Genomic DNA, 11,286 nt, shown 5'->3' on the forward strand with positions numbered 1-11,286 from the left:
AGGACAAGGCAGTAATCAAGGCAAATCAATTTTGTAACATGCTTGCTACTATATGACTAACTGGTCCCAAGGGAGGTAAGTGTTGTTGAACTCCTGCATGGCCTCCAATGCTGCTGTCTTAGTCACTTTGTGCATGACATCATGGAGACTTTCATGACACCTATAGGTGACATACTATATAGAATGTGCCAAGTTGCCTACCTGATTATTTCCCTACCGAGGGAAGTTTTTCCTTTGGTGAACATTCACATAGGACAGAAATATGGCACCTTGTTTCCATTCTGAGAAGTTATTTGCAAACCTGTTCTCCAGTTTCTTTGTCACTCATCATCAAATTCTATTCTTTCCCAGTCTCTGTCAATCTAGTTAAAGTGCTGTGTGTGAATTTGTGTAGATCTCTACTTCTGGCCATTTCTTATCCAGATGACAGAAAAGATTAAATGCACTGTTTAAAATTTTGTCCACTTAGAAAATGTCTCTCCCCTTTGTTCTTCAGGGCCACCCTCGAATGAGGGTGGAGTACTCCGCAGTCTACCTATGGTTGGTACCATCATATCAGGCAGAACCATCTGTAAATCTGTCATAAGGAATCCCTATAAGGTCGTACGTGTAAATTGTGAGAAAAAAGGCAGAGAAGCAGGACAAGATATAGTACGAGTCTGAGCTACCAGACCATGAAACTACTGTACCCCTTAGACTTGCTTAAACCTATTATCTTTTTTTAAAAGACTTTTTAAATGTATTTATTCATGAGAGACAGAGAGAGAGGCAGAGACACAGACAGAGGGAGAAGCAGGCTCCATGCAGGGAGTCCAATGTGGGACTCAATCCCAGGTCTCCAGGATAACACCCTGGGCTGAAGGCAGGTGCTAAACCGCTGAGCCACCCAGGGATCCCTTCAAACCTATTATCTTATAAACAACTTCCACCCTATTGCCTGGTGTGTCAGAATACAGACAATTCATGATAAATAGCTTAGGTCACATGGTCATGGAGTGCCCATTCTGTCTCTACAAAGTTTAGTAGCATAACAAGATAAGACCTAATTCTTAAAGTAATAATAATAATAATAATAGCAATAGTAATAATTGTATACAATGTAGAATATGGCTTTGCTCCCAAAGCTGGATATTTGCATTGTAATACTCTCATTTGAGCTGGCCAGAAGCTCCATACAGCATTCCTGTTGGAAAACAACATTTCAGTTACCATTACACTGGTCCATTAGGCCCAAGACATCTGCTCCAGGTCCCGCTCAAAATCTAGAATTTTGTAGATTATTCAGTGAATGCACTAGACCAGCACTTTCAAATAAGGTGCTACCATATTTAAGGTGCTACCATAAAGAGACCCACAGTAAATGATCCATTTTTAAGCAGTAGGCAGTAGAAGAAATAGTAACCTTTCTTTCACTTTGGAGGGAATGTTCCAACATGTTTCAGAACACCTAACCCTTAGAAACCTTTCCAAAGTCTGGGCCCCTGAAATCTCATTTCATTATTGCTCACCCTCTGCTACCCATGTGTCTCATTAAGATATTTAAGGTTCTTGCCATTCCTGCTCATTAGGTTAATCATAGCAGTAGATGAGTGTGTTCTTCTATAGAATACAGAGATTTCTCCACAAGGGGCTGCCACAGAGAGGAGGACAGTTTGGTTTCATTGGGTGCAGGTCATTGTGATTCTGGTTTTTACTCCACCAACCAGTTAACTGAGAACTACTCTAAGGTGCTCAAACCCATTCAGTTTGAATCTCTGTACTTGCTCTCATGGGGACAAGTTCAGCCTTACCCAGTGTTGAATTCCTCACTCTATGGTTTAACATTCCTAGAATCAGCTTTGTGCAGTGGCAGTATCGTAGCCAATGAGGTTTATCTAAGGCACGATTATTAATTGAAAACTTTTCCCTAGAATCCATGCCCATATATTTACTTATGTTTCTGATCTGGTTTAAATTAGCAAATATTTCCCTTTTTATCTTCTTCTTTCTCTTCCCTTCCTTTCCTATACATTCCTTTCTCTCTTCCTCTGTATCCCCTCCCCCCTTCTCTAGCATAAACCATCTCCTCATGGATCAAATTTTGCATTTATCTCTGTGAACCTTACTTGATATTTGTAACCCCAATTACACATCCCAAGTCACTAACAAGTGATGGGGGCAGTTCTTGGGGATCATAAGCATCACCCTATGTAAAGTTATTAAGGGATCTTCAAATAAGGAAAAGTTCTTTATACAAGACACATGGGTTGCTTCTTCCAGCAAAGGAGATCAAAGCATCTTGGGGAATTCACAATTCCCAGTTTTCTTTGAATCCACACAAATATCCCTATCTCAAGTCTCAGAAGAGCCACCTATATCACAAAGCCTCACTGTACACAAGGGTAGAGGCAAGCGTGAGAATTCAACTTTCATTGTAATTATGCAATCCACTTAAACTCTCAATTTTACAGTCGTATCTTGCCTTGTCCTGTTTCGTTTTGAACATCACTACAGAAACTGTCTGATTCTCTGATCATGACAGGAGCCAATGGTTTAAAGTCAGTCACGTTGCCTGGGACTGCTTCCCTGTGCAATCAATCACATGTGGCTTTCCGATACCTCCCTACAGGCCTTGTCATCATTGTCACCACCATTAATGTAAAGTACAACATTAGCTGTATCCAAGGACAATAAATATCTGTCTTGGTAGTATCCAGAGGACTGGCTACACCACATACCGCATCACCCCCTGTTTGTGGCTGTGTATAGGGAAACTGCCTACATCCAGACTCCAGGATCCTTCCTCTACAATATTGGCTGGATGCAGTCTCTGGTCTTTGTGAGGTCCAAAAGGGCAAACTTGGTTAACTTGTTTATTCATAAGGAGAAATCTTAATATTGTTAATGTGGCTTGTACCATTAAGGCTATTAAAATTCAAGGACTCAATAGATTTCTCCATCTACTACATCATTGGTAATTACAGGAATTAGCTGAAATGCACTACCACTTAAATGCAATGGAAAACTATTTTGTCTTTTAGGAGAACTCTTCCCTACTGACCCATACTTTTTTTTGATACTTAAAATTTAAGGGTGAAAAAAAGATATTATATCTAGAGCACTTTTATTGTGTGTCCATGTGTATATATACACATGAAAATGTGTGTGTGTGTGTATATATATATATATATATATATATATATATACATACTGTTAAAATCTCTCAGGAGAGCTTTTTTCCCATATTACGTGCTTTAGCAAGGGTTGTTGTTTTCTAGCCATTTCTGTAGTTTTGGGCTAGCAGATGGTATTTTGTGCCCAATGGACCTAATGACTTTTCCTATTTGAGTTCAATTCCTCAGTCACCTCTGAAAGCAACTTATGGTATCTGGAATATGGTAGTCATGGCTAGAAATGCTTAGACTATATATCAATCTTATAATTTTTTTGGCTTTTCAGGCATCATCTCGATCATATTTTTTTTATTAGAGTAGTTCTGAACTTTTTAGTCATAGAGCAGTTTCCCCAAATCCCTGATCCATTTACCAGTCAGGGCACATTTCACAGAGTTCTTGATCTGTCACATCTTGGCTGACTAACAGAGAAGAAACTGTTTTGTGAAGCCTGACCTAGGACAAGAGACCCACATAAACCAGGAGGTAGTTCGAGGGATGTACTGTCATTGCAAAGTCTAGTCCAGCATATACAAAAAAAATCACAGAACAACACCTGTTTGGGAGCAGAGCAAAGGAACAGAAAATGAGTTGCTTAGAATACCTGAAAATCCAAAGCAGGAAAGCTGCCAAGTACCTATGAGTATGGGTCTTTGGACTGAGTTGTAGTCCCTGGCAAGCAGTTGTCTGGAATATGACCAGGTTTTGTGAACTCTCTGGCTAAACCTTTTTGTTCTTTCCCTTGTTCACTTTGCTTTAGACACCATGGTGACTTCTCTTCTTTGAACATGTTGGTCATGCTCTTGCCTCAAGGCCTTTGCCCTTGCTGCTCCTCTGTCCTGGAAGGCACTTTTCCCCTCATATACAATTGGCTCGTTCCCTCACTTCCTTCACAGCTTTACCTAAAAGTCATCTTCTCACCCATTGGCCTGGCCTGACACATGATCTCAATTTTTGTATTTTCTCTCCCTAGAGACCAAGTGTCTATGTCTCCTTTCTCTGTTTTATTTTCCTTTTTAATACATCACTATCTAACCCACAATATATTATATTTATCTCATTTATGATGTCTCCTTTACTAGAAAGTAAGCTCCATGAGGGAGAGGTGTTTATTGGAGTAGTGGCTTTTGTTCATTGTTGATTGTCCAATGCCTAGAATAGAGCTTGGTACGCAGTAGAGGATAATACTTATCTATCAAATAAATGCACAAAATAATCATGCAAAATCTTGTCTTAAGGATTAACATTTTAGTGTATGTAGTTGATTGACATGTTGGTCCCAGTCCTCTACTCCTATATGCATGAATGTCAAGCCAGCTGTGTCTTGACTTAGGGCTCAACTCGGCCAGAGGAAGGTGTGCAGAATGATTGTGTGCCAGTTTCATGCCAAGGCATTAAGAAGTCTTGCATGTTTCTATTCAGGCTCTTGAGTTTCTGCACCAGCATGAGAAATACATGACTTAGCCAGTCTGTTGATACAAACAGGAGGAAAATCAGATGGAACATAACAAAGCACAGCTTACAGGCTAAGACAGAGATGCTTCAGGATACAGAAATTCATGAGAATAAGAGATTATTGTTAAGGCTGACTGAGTACAGCAATATCTAGCATGTTATAAGATGCATCATTTCCACCATTTTATTATGTAGTTACAGAATTGATAATTCTATATGCATTGCTTTTTAAAAAAAATGATATGTTTTAGAGATCCTCCAAGGTCAGTACATATAAGCTAACATTATTTTTAATTGCTACATAGTATTCCACAGTATGCATGTAGTACAGTATATTTAGCCAAAGCCCTGTTGAGGAATATTTAACTTATGATCTTTCCTTAAACCAACAATGCTGCAATGAACATTTTAAAATATTTATCTCCATTCACATACAGGAATATTTAAGATAGATGCCTAGTGCAAATGCAAAGTTCATGAATCAAATACACACACGTTTTAAAATTTGGTAAAAACATCCAGTTTTTCTGAAAGACTAAAACTTTTAGCTTTTCACCAAAGATGAATAAGAACATCCATTACTCTGCATATTTTAGATTAATCCCAATCTAATAAATGAGGAAACAATATTATTATGGTTGTAATTTGCTATTTCTTGATTTTGAGTAAGACAATATGTTTTCATATGCTTATTAGCTGTTTAAGTGTTCTGTAAGAATCATGCTCATCATCTAAATTTTTCTATTAAAATGTTTTCCTATCTTACTGATCTGATACATTCTGGATATTAACACTTAATTGATTAAATATGTTTCAAATACCTCCTACCAGACTATCACTTCCATTTTTTTTTTAATTAACTTTTATTGGTGTTTAATTTACCAACATACAGAAAAACACCCAGTGCTCATCCCGTCAAGTATCACTTCCATTTTTAACTTCATGGTAACTTTTTTTCTCTAAAGAGGATTTCAAGTTTTATGAAAGCAAATATGTCATTAGATTTATTTATGGATTCTGAATTTTACATTTTATTTGGAAATAGTTTTACACCACTCCAACATAATGCAGCAACTCCCTATATTTTCTTTATCAAGTGCACAATTTTGATTTTTATCTGGCCTTTGCAACACTTCCATATTATAAACACACTGTAATATTTTTTCTAAGTTTATAATTCTGCTTTTTATCATGAATTGTATTGTTTTTATAAGGGAACATTTTCTTCCATATGGTATGGAATTACCTCCACATTATTCTTGAATGTGCTATCTACTTACTACTAACTTGAAACATCCCTTTTTATTATCATAAGCTAATATCCTATCAGTACAATAATATATTTATTTTTAAAATAATTTAATAAGTTTTAATGGTGATAAAAAACAACATAATTTACCATTTTAATGTGTATGATTCAGTATTATTAAGTGTATTCACATTGTTGTGCAACAGACCCAGATTTCTAGATCCCCTAGTCTATAAGTTCTATATATCTATTTTTGTACCAATATTACTAAGTTTTAATTATAATAGATCTATAGTGATAATGACACTATAGTGTCCTCTTTAAAAGTTAGATATTCTTTAACTTTTGAAATTCTCTAACACATGAAATTTAGACTAATTTTATCAGGTTCCATAATCATTCAGTTAAGATTTTGATTGAGATTTCATGTGAATTCTAGACTAATATGGGGGAAATTTTAGTTTTACAGGTCTGTAGCTTTCATATAAAACATAACATACCTCTCCTCTTACTTTTTTTTTTTTAAATGTTTTTCAGCAAACTTTGAGGTTTTATTCACATAAGCTTTATACATTCTTTGTTAAGCTTATGGCAGAATTTTCTGGCAGTTCAAAATCCATTTGGCCTTTCTTCTCAGACAAGCAGCTAGACTTACTGCCCAGTACCCTTTGCAATTAGGTGGAGTCACGTAACAGAGGTCTTTGTCAGTGAAATGTGAGAAGTGATGAGTGTTACTTCTAAGCCACACTCTTGATACATGCTCACACTTTCTCCTAAGGTCTGTCCACCTCCTGCTGCCTGAAATGGCAATCCCTAGAGCGTCTTGGAAGCAATGTGTTGTTCAAGGGCCAATTGTATTTGAAAAATGTGTACAAATTTCTGCCATCTGGGGGAAACCCGTGTCTCAGCTTAGAGAAATATATATTTCTCCCTCTTTGGATATTTTATCTAGAATTTAAAAATTTGAACTGAAAGTAAACTTCATCTACATCAGCTTCATTTATCATACCACCAGAATCTCTTGAATTTTTTATACTGATATACATAATTAAATGCTGTTCATATTTTTATCCTTTTCAATGTACATCTTAAGGACAATAGATTTGTACTAGTTGATGTCTGGGGCATGTTCCATGAATTTGGATTTGGTGTCTTCACAGTTATACACTTCTAAATAATCTAAAATTCTGTTGTGATTTCCTCCTTAATTTAAGGATTATTAAGAAGGCTGGACTTCTTAAAGGGGGATATACCATATTCTTTTTTTGCTTTCCCTTTATTCTTAATTTCTAATTTCATTATTTTATGGAAGGAGATATGGCATGTATCATTTTTACTTTCAGAAATCCATAAAGATTATCTTTGTGAACAAACACTTCCATGATTTTTCTATCTGGGTGAGATGGATTTAAAAAAATACCTGGAGTCAGGAAGAGGGATATTTAAATATCTGAAAACCAAGATAAGTATGGGCTTTCCAGCATCTCAGCTGTTTGGCTCCAGACAATTGGTTTCAGGCTGACCTCTGGGTGAAAAACTATGACCCCTCTTGGCTTCTGTTCCACTGCTTTGGAGAAAGACCTGGGAAAACTATAGAAGCCCCACTTCTGTTCCTTGTTATGCACTTATAACACTATCTTTTTACTTCATTGACATATAATTACCATACAATGTTATATTAGTTTCAAGTGTACAACACAGCAACTTGATATTTCTGTACATTATTCAGTGCTCATCACAATAAGTGTACTAACCATCTGTCACCATACAAACCATTACAATATTATTGACTATATTCCCCAAGCTATACTTTGCATCTCTATAATGACTTATTTACTTTATAACTGAAAGTTTGTCACAGTCTCTTGAAAACCAGTACAATGATCCTGTTTGTAGAAGCCCGTACTTCTGGCATTTTGACTAATCTGCCTTATATGAGGAGGAAGGACAAAGTAGGAGGAGAATCAAGTGCTACTTCAGGGATATGGTGCTCTCTGAGGAAAGCAAGACTTTGAGGATGAGTTTTTAGGACAAAAGGGTGGCATGAGTGTCTCAAAATCCTAGGAAAAAAGAGCAACACATGTCCAGGACAGGATCTTCTCCACCCCTTTTCCTAAACATCAAGACATTATGCTAATCATATGTCCTGGACCTGCAGCACATGGTTTCTATTTAAGCAGAGGTGATAACTTGTTTAGTAAAAAACAAAAACTAAGGGACTCTGGCAAGTCTCAGACAGAAGGCACAGTATGTATACTTTAGGCTGGTAAGTTTGCTAACACTTATGGGGAAGTTGAGAAGGAAGAGGTTCAGTAAGAGTTTAAGAAGTAGCAGACAGGCTGGGGCATATCTTGATACCAGATTTGCCCTGGACACCCCTGCTTGACCCAACTATTTTAAATTACAAATTATCTATACAGAAACCTGGAGATTCTTTTAACTTTCTATTTCAATTTTTGGTCATATTTTGTCTTAGATAATTTTCTAAAATTGGATAACCTGGAGACTAATTTATTTGCTTGTCACTTTCCCATTAGAGGGTTGAATTCATTTCTGTTTTCATTACCAGTACACAGTGGTTTGTCCAAAATTGCTTTCACCCAAATCCCACATGGACGAACTTACAACATTTTAATAAGATTCCTCTTTGCTTTAGGAAGGATTTATAATGGATAAACTAAAACTTCTTATCTTTGAAGTAATACCTCACTTTTTCCAGCAGACATATAGGCACATAGTCTTAAAGGTTGGGAGGTTAGCTTGAATCTGAGGCCAAAGTATGTCCTTTATACTTGCCCACATGATAATCCAGGATTCTTTCTTTAAAAGTTTAATACTAAAGTTGTTATGCAGCATTCTATTAGATAATAAAGAGCTCCTTTTCTTCATATATACTCCATAAACTGCTGAGTTGTGAAAGTGCTCCATAAATAATGCAAGCCTCTTGCCCATCATTAACAAAAGACACTGTTAAGTGGACAGAAAATTCAATGATTTCCTTTTATGGAGATCATAGGACACATACTTAGCACAATTTGCTGACCTTGCCCTCAAAAAAAATATTGTCTGCATAAACTCTGGCTTGAATCTTTTCATATGAGAAACAGAGACGTGGGGGATTTTAAAGAGAAACAATGAACACTGGTTAAAACTCTGACTTGACTTTAGAAGTGGTCCACTGAAGAAAAAAAAACAGAACTATTACTTCTCTTCCATTCAGAACATACTCTTCTAGCAAAAGCATGCTGAATCAGGAATCTGAGCCCTTTCAAGAAATCAGCTTGTCGTGAACTGCAGAGTCAGATCCCAGCATGATAAGTTATATTATCATTCATGATAGGCCATGAATCACTGTTCATGAGTCTCATCTGTACCACCAGGATTATGCCAGTCAAACAGATTCATTGTGTATCTGTCCCAGGGTATTCAGCTTGGGAAATGCAGCGCAGAGTAACAGGTGACTTGGTAAGTTTATGAATACAGAGAAAGCAGGTTCCTATAGGGCAAATTTGCCTAGGACAATCAGATGTCTAGGCACTTGTTTGGGCATAGTATCCCTTGCCCTAAATATTAAGTTCTGATGTTCCATTTCTCAATATTCTAAGCAATAACAAACCTCAAGTCTGTGCTAACATCTCTGGTGAATTTATGGCCTCTGGACATTGCCCATCTACTCCCTGATTTGGAATATTCCTCAAGGATCAGTTGATTCTATATTTTGCAAAGTTCAGTTGGACAGATTGTGATGTAGAAATTCTAGCAACCACTCCTGATTTCTTTCCAGCAAATGCACAAGTTAGACTCTAAGCATCCCCAAAAGTCCTGTTCCACACCTTGAAATCCACCTTTCACTTGTTTATCTTACTCAAATCAGAGCCCAGACTGCCAAAATTCTTCACCTGACTAAATCTGCTAAGCAACCAGAAAGGTTTTAAGAATTATTTGTCAGGGCACCCAGGTGGATCAGTCAGTTAAGTGTCTGACTCTTGGTTTCAGCTCAGGTCATAATCTCACAGTTGTGGGACTGAGCCCCATGGCTGGCTCTGTGCTCAGTATGGAGTCTGCTTCAGATTCTCTCTCCCTCTCCTTCTAAAATAATAAATAAAATAAATAAACAAATAAATAAATAATTTATTTATTTCTCAAATAAATAAAAAAATCTTTTATTAAAAAGGGAAGAAGAATTATTGCCACTTATAACTATATAGTCCACCATGGTTACCCTCCATAACACACAAACCCATGCTCTCACAAGAAGGGTTATAATAATGCTCCATTCTAGAAAACATGCACTACCCCTCTCATCCTGGTGTCTTTCTTTTCCAACCAATTGTATCCAAGCACGTTAAAAATGCTCTGGCCATGTTAAAAATTGGATTTCTGGAATTTACTCCCTGACCTTCTAAGTTAAAATTTCTAAGAATGGGGCTCAGGAGGTTTTATGTTTTTATAAGCAACAAGATAGTTCTGTATATCCTGTAGTTTGAGCAGCATATGGGGAAAGCTTTCACTGATACTCATTTCTGCCTTAATGATTCTGTGTCTTTGGACACATCCAAAGATGTCACTGTATTCCATGAAAGAATAGCCACAGGGTCAGCTGCAGCCTGTGGCCACCCATCCTCAGACTATTACAGGACTGTGCTCTGCTCGAGGAGTGCTGAACAGGGCAGAAGGTGGTTGTGGGATACATGAGGGCTAGAAATTATGAATCTGGGTTCGACTTCAACACCTTCATGTCTGGCTCTGCAGTCTTAGTTATAGTGTTTGACTCTTCCAGTGTTAGGTTCTCTACCTACAAAATGGGAACAAAAACAGTAAAAAAAAAATGAAATTATTTTCCAGATTGTAAAGGGATTAAATGAAGCAATGAAAGGACAGGACCTTATACAGAATGATGCTCAATTGATATCAGATTTAACTCAGTAAAGATAAGTTTCTTTCCCAATTTTGCATTTGCAAAATAATCATGACAGTGAATGCTGGCTTGTAGGTGGTTTTGAAGAACACACCAGATGTATGTGAAAGACATTCTCTATGGGCAGTTCTGTGAGGAGCAGAGGATCCTGAATTCCTTCCCTTGCTTTGAAAGAGTGACAAGCAAGGCCACCAGTTCAATCTGAGAGGATCAGACGTCTCCATCCTAAATCCCTGGAATATCTTATGTGGCAAAACGACTTTTGAGATGTGATGAAATTAAGGACTTTAAAGTGGGGAGATTATCCAAGATTATCCTAGTGGACACTAAATGTAATCATAAATGTCTTTCTAAGAAAGAGGCAGAGGGATATTTGACAATAGAAAGGAAAAGCAAGGGCAGTCCGGGTGGCTCAGCAGTTTGGCGCCGCCTTCAACACTGGCTGTGAGCCTGGAGACCCGGGATGGAGTCCCATGTCGGGCTCCCTGCATGGAGCCTGCTTCTCCTTCTGC

At 37.3% G+C, this 11,286-nt stretch overlaps 1 pseudogene; it reads left to right on the forward strand.

The window, feature by feature from the left end:
• The first annotated feature begins 1,834 nt into the window (after positions 1-1,834).
• On the forward strand, positions 1,835-1,957 carry LOC121490316 (annotated as a pseudogene).
• The last annotated feature ends 9,329 nt before the right edge of the window (positions 1,958-11,286 follow it).

Source organism: Vulpes lagopus, chromosome 4, assembly GCF_018345385.1.
Source record: "Vulpes lagopus strain Blue_001 chromosome 4, ASM1834538v1, whole genome shotgun sequence".
Taxonomy (NCBI): domain Eukaryota; kingdom Metazoa; phylum Chordata; class Mammalia; order Carnivora; family Canidae; genus Vulpes; species Vulpes lagopus.